The following is a 12,411-nucleotide window of genomic DNA, read 5'->3' on the forward strand; positions in this document are numbered from 1 at the left end:
CAAGAGTTGTCAAGGAACTCAAATATAAAATCGCAGGACAACTAACTGTCGTCTGTAACCTATCATTTAAATCAGCTTCTGTACCAAATGACTGGATGATAGCTAATGTGATGCCAATTTTTAAAAAGGGCTCCAGAGGAGACCCCGTCAATTACAGGCCGGTAAGCCTGACTTCAGTACTAGTCAAACTGGTTGAAACTATAGTAAAGAACAAAATTGTCAGACCCATAGATGAACATAATTTGTTGGGGAATAGTTAACATGGTTTTTATAATGGGAAATCATGACTCACCGATCTACTAGAATTCTTTGAGGGGGTCAACAAGCATGTGGACAAGGGGGATCCAGTGGATATAATGTATTTAGATTTTCAGAAAGCCTTTGACAAGGTCACTCACCAAAGGCTCTTAAGCAAAGTAAGCAGTCATGGGATAAGAAGGAAGGTTCTTTCATGGATTGTTTCCTATCTTTTAACCAGTTACCAAAGGGTAGGAATAAATGGTCGGTTTTCAGAATGGAGAGAGGTAAATAGCAGTGTCCCCCAGGGTCTGTACTGGGACCAGTCCTATTTAACATATTCATAAATGATCTGGGAAAAGGGGTAAACAGTGAGGTGGCAAAATTTGCAGATGAGACAAAATTCCTCAAGATAGTTAAGTCCCACGCAGACTGCGAAAAGCTACAAAAAGATCTCTCAAAACTGGGTGACTGGGCAACAAAACGGCAGATGAAATTCCATGTTGATAAATGCAAAGTAATGCACATTGGAAAACATAATCCCAGCTATACATATAAAATGATGGGGTCTAAATTAGCTGTTACCACTCAAGAAAGAGAACTTGGGGTCATTATGGATAGTTCTTTGAAAACATCCACTCAATGTGTAGTGGCAGTCAAAAAAAAAGCAAACAATGTTGGGAATCATTAAGAAAGGGATAGATAAAAAGACAGAAAATATCATATTGCCTCTATATAAATCCATGGTACGCCCACATCTTGAACACTGCATGCAGATGTGGTTGCCCCATCTCAAAAAAGATATATTGGACTTTGAAAAGGTTCAGAAAAGGGCAACGAAAATGATTAGAGGCATGGAACAGCTGCCATATGAGGAGAGATTAATAAGAGTAGGACTTTTCAGCTTGGAAAAGAGATGACTAAGGGGGTGTAGCAAATTGAGCATTCACCGGCGCAGCGCCTCCTGCTGGTCAGTCCGGGAATTAGCTCACTTCCAGCCTTGGAGTGCCTCTTGCTGGCCGGGAACCCCCTCCCCCTATGCCCACCTTAACTCAGCCCTGGTCTACACTACGAGTTTAGGTCGAATTTAGCAGCGTTAGATCGATTTAACCCTGCACCTGTCCACACGACGAAGCCATTTTTGTCGACTTGAAGGACTCTTAAAATCTATTTCTGTACTCCTCCCCGACGAAGGGATTAGCGCTGAAATCGACCTTGCTGGGTCAAATTTGGGGTAGTGTGGACACAATTCGACAGTATTGGCCTCCAGGAGCTATCCCAGAGTGCTCCATTGTGACCGCTCTAGACAGCACTCTCAACTCAGATGCACTGGCCAGGTAGACAGGAAAAGCCCCGCGAACTTTTGAATTTCATTTCCTGTTTGGCCAGCATGGCGAGCTCAGAGGTGACCGTGCAGATCTCATCAGCACAGGTGACCATGGAGTCCCAGAATTGCAAAAGAGCTCCAGCATGGACCGAGCAGGAGGTACTGGATCTGATCGCTGTATGGGGAGAGGAATCCGTGCTATCAGAACTCCGATCCAAAAGATGAAATGCCAAAACATTTGAAAAAATCTCCAAGGGCATGAAGGACAGAGACTATAACAGGGACCCGCAGCAGTGCAGCGTGAAACTTAAGGAGCTCAGGCAAGCCTACAAAGAACCAGAGAGGTAAACGGCCACTCCAAGTCAAAGCATCAGACATGCCGCTTCTATGATGAGCTGCATGCCATTCTAGGGGGTGCCCCTACAACTACCCCACCCCTGTGCTTCCCTCCTCCCCCACCCCTCCTGGGCTACCTTGGCAGTCATCCCCCCATTTGTGTGACGAATTAATAAAGAATGCATGAATTTGAAACAACAATGATTTTATTGCCTCTGCAAGCGGAGATCAAAGGGGGAGGGGAGAGCGGTTGGCTTACAGGGAAGTAGAGTGAACCAAGGGGACGGGTTTTCATCAAGGAGAAACAAACAGAACTTTCACACCGTAGCCTGGCCAGTCATGAAACTGGTTTTCAAAGCTTCTCTGATGCACAGCATGCCCTGCTGTGCTCTTCTAACCGCCCTGGTGTCTGGCTGCGCGTAATCAGTGGCCAGGCGATTTGCCTCAACCTCCCACCCCTCCATAAATGTCTCCCCCTTACTCTCACAGATATTGTGGAGCACACAGCAAGCAGTAATAACGATGGGAATATTGGTTTCGCTGAGGTCTAACCAAGTCAGTAAACTGCGCCAGCGAGCTTTTAAACGTCCAAAGGCACATTGTACCACCATTCTGCACTTGCTCAGCCTATAGTTGAACTGCTCCTTACTACTGTCCAGGCTTCATGAGCCATGGGAGCAAGGGGTAGGCTGGGGTAGGTGCGACAGCGCGGTGCTGCCAACTGGGAGAGCAACCTGAGGCAGAAGCCTCCAGCTGGCATGATATTCCAGGCAGGACTGAATCTCCATTAGACAAAACTTAAAGAAGAGAATGACCTGGAATCATTCCCATTTTTGTCCAGGCGCCCCGGACCAACCTCACCGAGGCCGGCCAGGAGCACCCATGTCTGCCCAGGCGCCCCCGACCAACCTAACTGAGGTCAGCCAGGAGCACCCACGGGACGACGACGACGGTTAGCAATCGTATTGTACCGTCTGCCGTCCGCAAGGCAAGGCAAGGGGATGCTGCTGTGTAGCACTGCAGTACCGCGTCTGTCAGCAGCACCCAGGAGACATTCAGTGACAGTGAGCTGAGTGGGCTCCATGCTTGCCAGGGTATGTTGTCTGCACGGGTAACCCAGGAAAAAAGGCGAGAAACGATTTTTTTGCCGTTGCTTTCACGGAGGGAAGGAGGGAGGGGGGCCTGACGACAAGTACCCAGAACCACCTGTGACAATGTTTTTGCCCCATCAGGCATTGGGAGCTCAACCCAGAAATTCCAATGGGCAGTGGAGACTGCGGGAACTGTGGGATAGCTACCCACAGTGCAGTGCTCCGAAAGTCGACGCTAGCCTCGGTACTCACTAGCTGACTTAATGCGCTTAGTGGAGACACACACAATCGACTGTATGAAATCGATTTCTAAAAAATCGACTTCTATTAAATCGACCTAATTTCGTAGTGTAGACATACCCTCAGTGGCTACTACCAGTCGTCATCTAGCCCCCTTTCTCTAGGGCAGACTGCAGTCTGTAATGGCCACTCATCATTGACAAGGGGATTGGACCAGCTGCTTCTGCCTATCCCCGGGCTGCACCTCCGCAGCCCCAGTACCTGATTAGGCCTTTAACCAAGGCCTCAGCCTGGGGAGTTGCCAGGCTGGAGCTCCCCAGCTCTTCTTGCCTTTTCCCCAGCACTGCTCTGCATCAGGTACCTTGTGCTCCCAGGCAGCTAGGCCCTTCTTACTCCAAAGCTGAACACAGACTGTTTGCCTTCTGGCCCAGCAGCAATTTTATAAGGCCCAGCCTGGCCCTGATTGGCTGCCTCCCAGCCTCTTCTTATTGGCTCTCAGCCCCAGCCCTCTCCAAGGGCTGGCCTTTTAACTCGTTCAGGGCCAGAGTGGGGTGACTGCCCCGCTATAGGGGGGATATGATAGAGGTCTATAAAATCATGACTGGTATGGAGAAAGTAAATAAGGAAGTGTTATTTACTCCTTCTCATAACACAAGATCTAGGCACCACCAAATGAAATTAATACGCAGCAGGTGTAAAACAAACAAAAGGAAATATTTTTTCACACAACACACACTCAACCTGTGGAACTCCTTGCCAGAGGATGTTGTGAAGGCCAAGACTATAACAGGATTCAAAAAAGAACTAGATAAATTCATGGAGGATAGGTCCATCAATGGCTATTAGCCAGGATGGGCAGAGATGGTGTCCCTAGCCTCTGTTTGCCAGAAGCTGGGAATGGGTGACAGGGGATGGATCAGTTGATGATTACCTGTTCTGTTCATTCCCTCTGGAGCACCTGGCATTGGCCACTGTCGGAAGACAGGATACTGGGCTAGATGGACCTTTGGTCTGACCCAGTATAGCCGTTATGTTCTTATGCAACCTTTAAATTTCATAATAAAAGAAAAACTTTACAAATTGAGCCAACATATTTTTAGGTAAAATATATTAACCATCATAAAAACTGTAATATTTAACTTATGGTCTATGAATAAACTCCTAATTAATCTAAATCAAACTAAAGTGGTCATGATTTTTAAACAAATGGAATGATCATACATACAAGGTATCTGGCTTGATCTTGATAGGATCAGATTTATGCTCATTGCATTTGTTTACTTATCAAAGTTAATTAAGTTCATAGAACTTTTTTCAAAAATATTAAGGGTGTACAGCAATGACAAAATGAAAATTGACTTAATCCTAGATTTCTGTGTTGAATCTGCCCACTAACCAGGCTGTGGGGTATAGTAAGCACAGAAACAAGTTTATTAAGTATTTTCCCATCTCTACAAAATATTCTGTGTTAAAATATTATCCTGCATAGTTATTTTTGTGATACCACTGATATTATTTGGGTTGTAAGTAGATGTAAGCCTGGACCCTGAGAAGTAAGCCTGGACCCTGTTAAAGTCAGTGACAAAACTCCTATTGATTTTAATGGGGCCAGGATTCCACCTTTTATCTATTATCATAATGATGCCAGTGCTTGTTTTAATTTTATAGTTCAACTTTAAAAACACAAGATCTTAATACCTCAGTTCCCCACTGAGGTTCCCCCCACCTCCTTCTCCCACCCTTTTCTGTTTAGGGCTACTTGTGATGCCCTTAGTCCCACTGGTGAACAGTTACTTGTATAAGTAGTTCTACTGATGTCAATACAAGTTCTTGAGGGCTAAATCATGGCTCAGCTAGACCAGTGTTTGAAATGCACCTCTTAAGCCCCTGCACCAGCTACCTACATGACAGGTAACAGCATGGTTGGGGAAGTAGGCTCAACAGAGCTGCTATGTCCTCTTGCTGTGTGCATGGAGCTTTGGTTCCACCCAAGTCAATGTGGCTGACAGCATAGCTGTGACAGTGCGTTGAGTAGCATACTGTGTGCTGGGGATAGTCAAAGAATGGTTCCCTCTCTCCGTAGAGCTGAAGGGAGACCTGGAGAGATTCTGTGAAACTCTTCCTGAGCAATTTCAGAGGCAGCACAACACCCCAGTGCCCCTACTACTGGACACATCATAATGTCATGATCTGGTCTTACGTTACATATGTGCCCACCAACGTGTATAAGCACTCCACTGACTGGTCTTTAAACTGTAAACTCTTAGAGGCAAGGACTGTCTCTCACTATTGCTCTGCATAGAGCGTAGGAGAATGAAGCTCTAATTTTAGCTGGGAGCTCTAGGTGCTATGCTAATACAAACAATAATGAATTGTTCCTAACACTATATTCAATGGCTTTTTAAACATTTAATTTTGATTATTATGAGAAAAAAACACATTTATTTTACTCTTTGAAGCAATGTGCCTTAATAATTTGAAACAGAAGTGCCTGCCCTTATGTCTTAGTTGCAGTGACATCTGTATCTCATGAGCTTACACAATTCCATGCATGACGTTTGCTATGCTTGGCAAATTTCCTCTGAGATATGTGCTAACTAAAAGATGAGCTCCTATTTTGTAAATTTGTTCATGACTTAAATTCTTACCAGCAACACACAACTATGGGGTGAACTGAGTGGTTGATATTAGGATGATTAGTGGCAAGTGCTAATATTTTTCCAGGGTGAACGATTGGCATGATTTGGGCCTGCAATTTGGGCAGCAGCTTCAGTTACTTAGCAGATTAAGGGTTTTGACTGGAATTCTTTATCTAAACAAGGGGAAAGGCATACAATCACTCTACACTGAAGTGTCAGAACCACTAAGTCAATTCATCCAAGCACAAGATAATGTTGTGTGCTTCCAGATTTTTCCAGAACATCACATTATTAGCCCAATTATTTCAAGGTTTGCCAATCTAGGGGGAAAAATGTGTTCACAAAACATTCAAAAATATCTGAAAATGACCTGTCATAACATTATCAAGGCTCTACAGATACTGTTCACATGCTTTGATCCAGAAACTTATAGTTGTGTGTTATTTGCTCACAATCTAAGTTCAGTCACACAGAGAGTTTTGCAAGGGCACAGCCCTGAGACTGAAATTGACCATTTTTGACTTTTGTCCCATATGTGAATTGAATTTGCTTGGCAATTTCTTTTCACATTTCTTGTCCTGATTTGCTTACATTTGGGACCACTGACCCCATTATAGAAAATAAATAGGTGTTCTGCAAACATCCTAAGTGTTACTCTTACTTGTGTCCTGGAACCTTCTTAAAGTAATATGTTGTAATAGTTGCTTGATTTGTAGCCTAGCAGGCAACTAATTGGAAGCCTTGATCCATTTTGTACAAATCCTAATCTCTTATGCCTTAAAACTGAACCTAATTTATGATGTATTTTATATAAAAATGCTTTAGATCCCTATGTGAGATGAAGTGTCAATCTGCAGTGGGGACTACTTTATTGGATGACTGTTATGGGCACAATCTTTGCTGTGCCCTGAAATGGGGAATTTAAAGGAGCTATTTTTTTTCTGATTTCAGCCCAATTACTGAAAGAAAAAGAAGATAATTGGTAGAAATCAAGCAAGGATTTATATATATAGTTGTTCAGGCAGAAGTATTTTATATAGCCAAATTTTGTACAGTGCATGCAGAATAGCAGTATTTGTTTAGGGATAAAAAATTGCTGAACACAGAAGCACAAATGGAACACAGGGTACGTCTACACTTACTTCCTGGTTCGGCGGCAGGCAATCGATCTTCTGGGATCGATTTATCGCGTCTTGTCTAGACGCGATAAATCGATCCCGGAAGTGCTCGCCGTCGACGCCGGTACTCCAGCTCGGCGAGAGGAGTACGCGGCATCGAAGGGGGAGCCTGCCTGCCGCGTCTGGACCCGCGGTAAGTTCGGACTAAGGTACTTCGAATTCAGCTACGTTATTAACGTAGCTGAATTTGCGTACCTTAGTCCAAAGTGGGGGGTTAGTGTGGACCAGGCCAAAGTAAAGACTCCTTGATGGAAGAGAATCTAGAAAACTTATCTGATAAGAGTGAGCATATGTGAGCCCTTTCTTTTGTTTGTGTTATAAGATGCCTACTAGAATTGAAGCCCAACTTTGAGATGTGGCCCTCTCATTCAACCTAAATTTCTGAAACTGAAAAAATGAAGCTACTGTATCTATCTGGGAGGCTAGATTATGGAACTAGTTCTATTCTCTAAGCTACCTAAGTGAATCCTCAACGTGACTTGGAGAATCTCACCACCAAGGAGTCTGAAATGTCTGCAAAAGATGTGCTTGATGTTGCTGAGATTTATTACATATTTGGAAGTTAAGGTCTGATTGTTACACTATTACAGTCATTAACAGCAGGTTCTCCAGCCCTGGCTGTTATGTGTTTCTGTTTGCAATGTCAGAGTTTGATACAAAGCTTCCTCTGGATCCCTGGCCTCTGCAATCAGCTGCCTTGGCTCAGTCACATCTGTGCTGAAGATATAATGCAGTTGCCCAAAAGGCACATGGGGTTAGGCTGTGTGTACCCCTCTCGCATGTTTGCATGCAGGAGGTGAACTTGGTGAATTTTTACATTCCAGGAAGAAAACAGTACAAACCAGTTAGGGAGAAATAGTCTTCCTTCTCCTTTCCCTCTCATGCAACTGTTGCTGCCTTGATCAATAATCCGGCTGCTTTGTGGCAGGCTACCAAATGTCAAACCCCATTCAGCTTTCTACAGATCATGCACTTCATGCTGATACTTCTTTGAGAAACATGGGAGAATTGTTAGAAAGCTAAAAGTACAAATAAGAAACATTATTTTTCTTCCTCATGCTTTACGTGAATCCTTCCCCGATTTTCTTCTCTCATCCTGCCTTAATTTCATCTCTCTTCATTTTATCTGTGGTCTTTAATCCATTTTGTCATTGTTAGCTCCTTCAAATGCCACATTTTTTTCCTTACAGCTCACAGCCAAGACTATTTTTAACTAAATGAGTTTAATCTCTGTGCAGGTTTTCCTAAACTCTACATTTTCTTTGCACCCATCACTGACATATGCAGAAAAGGGAATGCAATTGGAAAGATTATTGAGACGGGCTTTGCTTATACATCATTGCAGGTCATTAATTATGGAGCTTCAGGCAGTTTAAACACGGACGTAGCACTGCTGAATATTATAACATTAAATGAAGCTCACTTATAAACCCCACATTAGTTAATTCTGCTTCATTTTATTGCTATCATGCTTTTGGGAGTATGGAATGTTTGGGAAAGTAAAGGAATTGCACCTCTTTGTATTTAATTGTTCCACGGAAATTCTGATGAATAATGACATTTATCTTCTGAAATAAAATCCTTTTAAACATATTAAAGAAATATGGCATATCATACCGGAGTATTAATAGAATACAGTAGTGCCCCAAGGCCCCAGCTTTGATGAGGACCCCATTGTGCTGGGCACTGTAAAAACAATAGTAGAGATCCCTTCCCTAAAGACTTTACATGGTCTAAAGAGAGGAGAGAGATGAAGGATGTAAGGGAACAGAGCAGAACAGAGTGGTGAAGTGACTTTCCCATAGTCAAGTAGCAGGTTCCCAAGGGTGTGTCTACACTGCACACTAAATCAGGGCTCCAATTCAGATAAGAACCCAAGCCCCCCTTTCATCCACACACAAATTGGAAAGCACTGAGGACCCAAGTCCTAGGACCCTGCTGGGGAGGGGGGGGTCAGAGCCTGAGTCCCGCTATGACTCAGGTTCAAGCCCTGTCATTTTGCAATGTTGACACAGCTCAAGCCACAGACCTGAGTCAGAAGGTCTGTGTAGGGTAGTATGGACACGTTAGCACAGCTGTGAGACCCAGCTCAAGCATGGGCTTGGAACACCGAGTCCACAAGCCCAGGTTCGACAGACGCAGTTTTAAAATGCTCTGTAGATATACCCCAACACACCTGGAAACTGAACCCAGTCTGCTTACTCCCAGGTCAGTGTCCAAACCACTATCCACATTGAAATAAATAAGAATTAGGCCAACGTATTTAGGCCCTACAAACATATTTAGAAACACCTATCTACCCACATAAATGCTCTTTGAATGGGATCATTACAGCATTTTCTTGAGACTAACCGTAGTGTTAAAGGGTCTTTAAGATATTTTTTTTTAAACTTTGAGAGCAATGTTGTAGAGGATTATTGTGGACTAATTTTCAAACATGCAGACAGGATTTTTGGTTAACTTACTCTAGTGAATCTATGCTGACAACAGCTCCTCAACTGATGTTGTGGCAGAACTGAAGTCCAGCACTTTGAACCAACACGACAATTGTTGTGTGTGGTTTAGGGATAAATTTTAGCTTGGTTGAGTTAGACACTCTTTACCCCCGACCCCCTTATGCCTGACCTCCACAGACTTTATATCCAGATATGCAGGGGCTGCAAGCCTCCACAGAAAAAGGGGCTGGGAGACTGGGCAGAGGGCAGATTACTCCACCCCAAAGTGCTGGCCAGCAGACCTGAGCTGGTGCAGGGAGAAGGGGTAGTAATTTGCTACTGGTCCATAATTAGAACAAGACAGCAGCAAAGAGGGAATCATGTGGAATTCAACATGTTAAGATTTTGTTTCTAATTGCATTGACTTCTTATGCTGTAACTAACCTAAATTCAATAGAAATAGGCAGAAGTTGGCCATCCTTAATTTTTGGACGAGATAAACTATTCTAGCATATTTTTCTGATTCAGATTTTCCTCAGGCAGTTTATGCAACATTATTCAGCCTGCTGCCACCCTCTAGGGAAATTAGTTAAGATGCTGAGAGAAAAACATAGTATATTTAATGTCTAGCTCATGTACACTATGACTCAGTATACCTTGGTTTGGCCATTATAGAGAGGCTGGCCATGACGTTTAGATTATGTATATTACAAAACCACCCCTCTACCCACAACAAAGACCCGCCCTCCCCCCAAAAAACAAGTCACGCCACTGCATACACTTCACTTCTCCCCCTGGACAGATGGGTGAGAAAATAAACAACTCATGACATATGTGTAGTCACATTGCTTAATGTGCTACTGGAAGGCACTCAGCTGTTGTGGTGAGCAGGAAAGTATACGAACCACTGTGAAATAGAATAGTTTGGATCCAGCTTCAAGCTTCCTCAAAGTGCAGAGAGGGTCAGAACCAGGCTCCTTTGTAATCCAGGGCATGCTCCAACAAGCAGTTTCTCACATAGGCATCCCACTCATTGAAGTCAGTTGGTGAGGGCTTGCTGAAGTGGGCCCTAGCATCTATGGAAGTTAGAGAAGGTCAATATAAAATTAATTTATGAATGCCAAAAACTAAATTATGCAATCTCTAAGGAAGGACAGACAAATTGTTATAGACTGCAGTCTTATGAGATTTTTAGAGGCCGTGGTCTAAGCTTAGAAAAACAAAATCCAATGTCTAAAAAAAAAATTAACTTTCCACGATCCTCACATTAACTTATAAAAGCCAGGCATGGTTTTAGTTCTGGAATTGAGCTAAAAAGCATCAGGCAAGCAAAAGACTAAGAATTTTTTGAAAATATTTTATTTGTTTCATAGAAATAGATCAAGCAAGGGATGAGGTGATCATGCCAGTTTTCTGTTTGTAGTTAGCATTGTATTTCAAAGCGTATTGCTATTTATAAATGCAAAGGCTTACGGCAAAGAGTGGTAATGATTTCAGATGACATTTCTGAGGCTGCCAGTGGAATTGTTGTTGTCAGGTCTGAGAGATTGCCTTTGTACTTTTTAAGGAGAAAAGGGATCTGAATATTTTCAGGTAGAGGAGCCTCACCTGAGCCCCAGTTCTGCAAAGGGTTATGCCTACACATACAGTTACTCCAGGCAGAGTCCCATTGATTTATAAGCCCATGGCTTTTGTTTTGTTCTCTGAATGCAGGACATAACACCTATCTATAGTCAGCAATACCCTGATTATAGTGAATTATGAATTAGCACCTGGAAGTTAACATTCAAATAATGTTCTTTGTCTTTGGACATTGTCCTTTTCCCATGTGAATAATTATTTTGTATTTCATTACCCTTAGTGAGACAAACATATGGAAAAAGGGCCCAAATTTATTCTCAATTATATGGGTGCAACATACCTTTGCTTAAATTCAATTAACAGTGGGACAAAAAAGAGTAAGGGGACTCCTCCTAATAATATGGGGGTGGGAAGGGAGAAAAATGCTCTCATGGATAGGGCACTGGACTGGGACACAGAAGAAGTGGGTCTAAATCTGGGCTCAGCCATACATTTCCAGTATGACTTTAGGCAAGTCACCTAGTCTGCCCTGTGCTTCAGTTCCCTATCTATAAAATACCAGCAATGCCCCTCTGCCATGTACATTGGCCACACCAGACAGTCTCTACACAAAAGAATAAATGGACACAAATCAGACGTCAAGAATTATAACATTCAAAAACCAGTTGGAGAACACTTCAACCTCCCTGGACACTCAGTTACAGACCTAAAAGTCAAAAAGAATGAGGAGTACTTGTGGCACCTTAAAGACTAACAAATTTATTTGAGCATAAGCTTTCGTGGGCTAAAACCCACTTCATCAGATGCATGCAGTGGAAAATATAGTAGGAAGATATATATACACAGAGAACATTAAAAAATGGGTTTTGCCATACCAGCTATAACGAGCTGGTATGGCAATCAATTAAGATGAGCTATTATCAGCAGGAGAAAAAAAAGTTTTGTAGTGATAATCAGGATGGCCCATTTCCAACAGTTGACAAGAAGGTGTGAATAACAGTAGGGGAAAAAATTAGCATGGGGAAATAGTTTTACTTTGTGTAATGACCCATCCACTCCCAGTCTTTAGTCAAGCCTAATTTTATGGTGGCCAGTTTGCAAATTGGCCATCCTGATTATCACTACAAAAGCTTTTTTTTCTCCTGCTGATAATAGCCCACCTTAATTGATTAGACTTGTTATAGCTGGTATGGCAACACCCATTTTTTCATGTTCTCTGTGTATATATATCTTCCTACTGTATTTTCCACTGCATGCATCCGATGAAGTGGGTTTTAGCCCACGAAAGCTTATGCCCAAATAAATTTGTTAGTCTCTAAGGTGCCAAGTACAAGAACAAGTACTCCT

The sequence above is a fragment of the Emys orbicularis genome, chromosome 1 (assembly GCF_028017835.1).
Source record: "Emys orbicularis isolate rEmyOrb1 chromosome 1, rEmyOrb1.hap1, whole genome shotgun sequence".
In the NCBI taxonomy this organism is placed as follows: Eukaryota; Metazoa; Chordata; order Testudines; family Emydidae; genus Emys; species Emys orbicularis.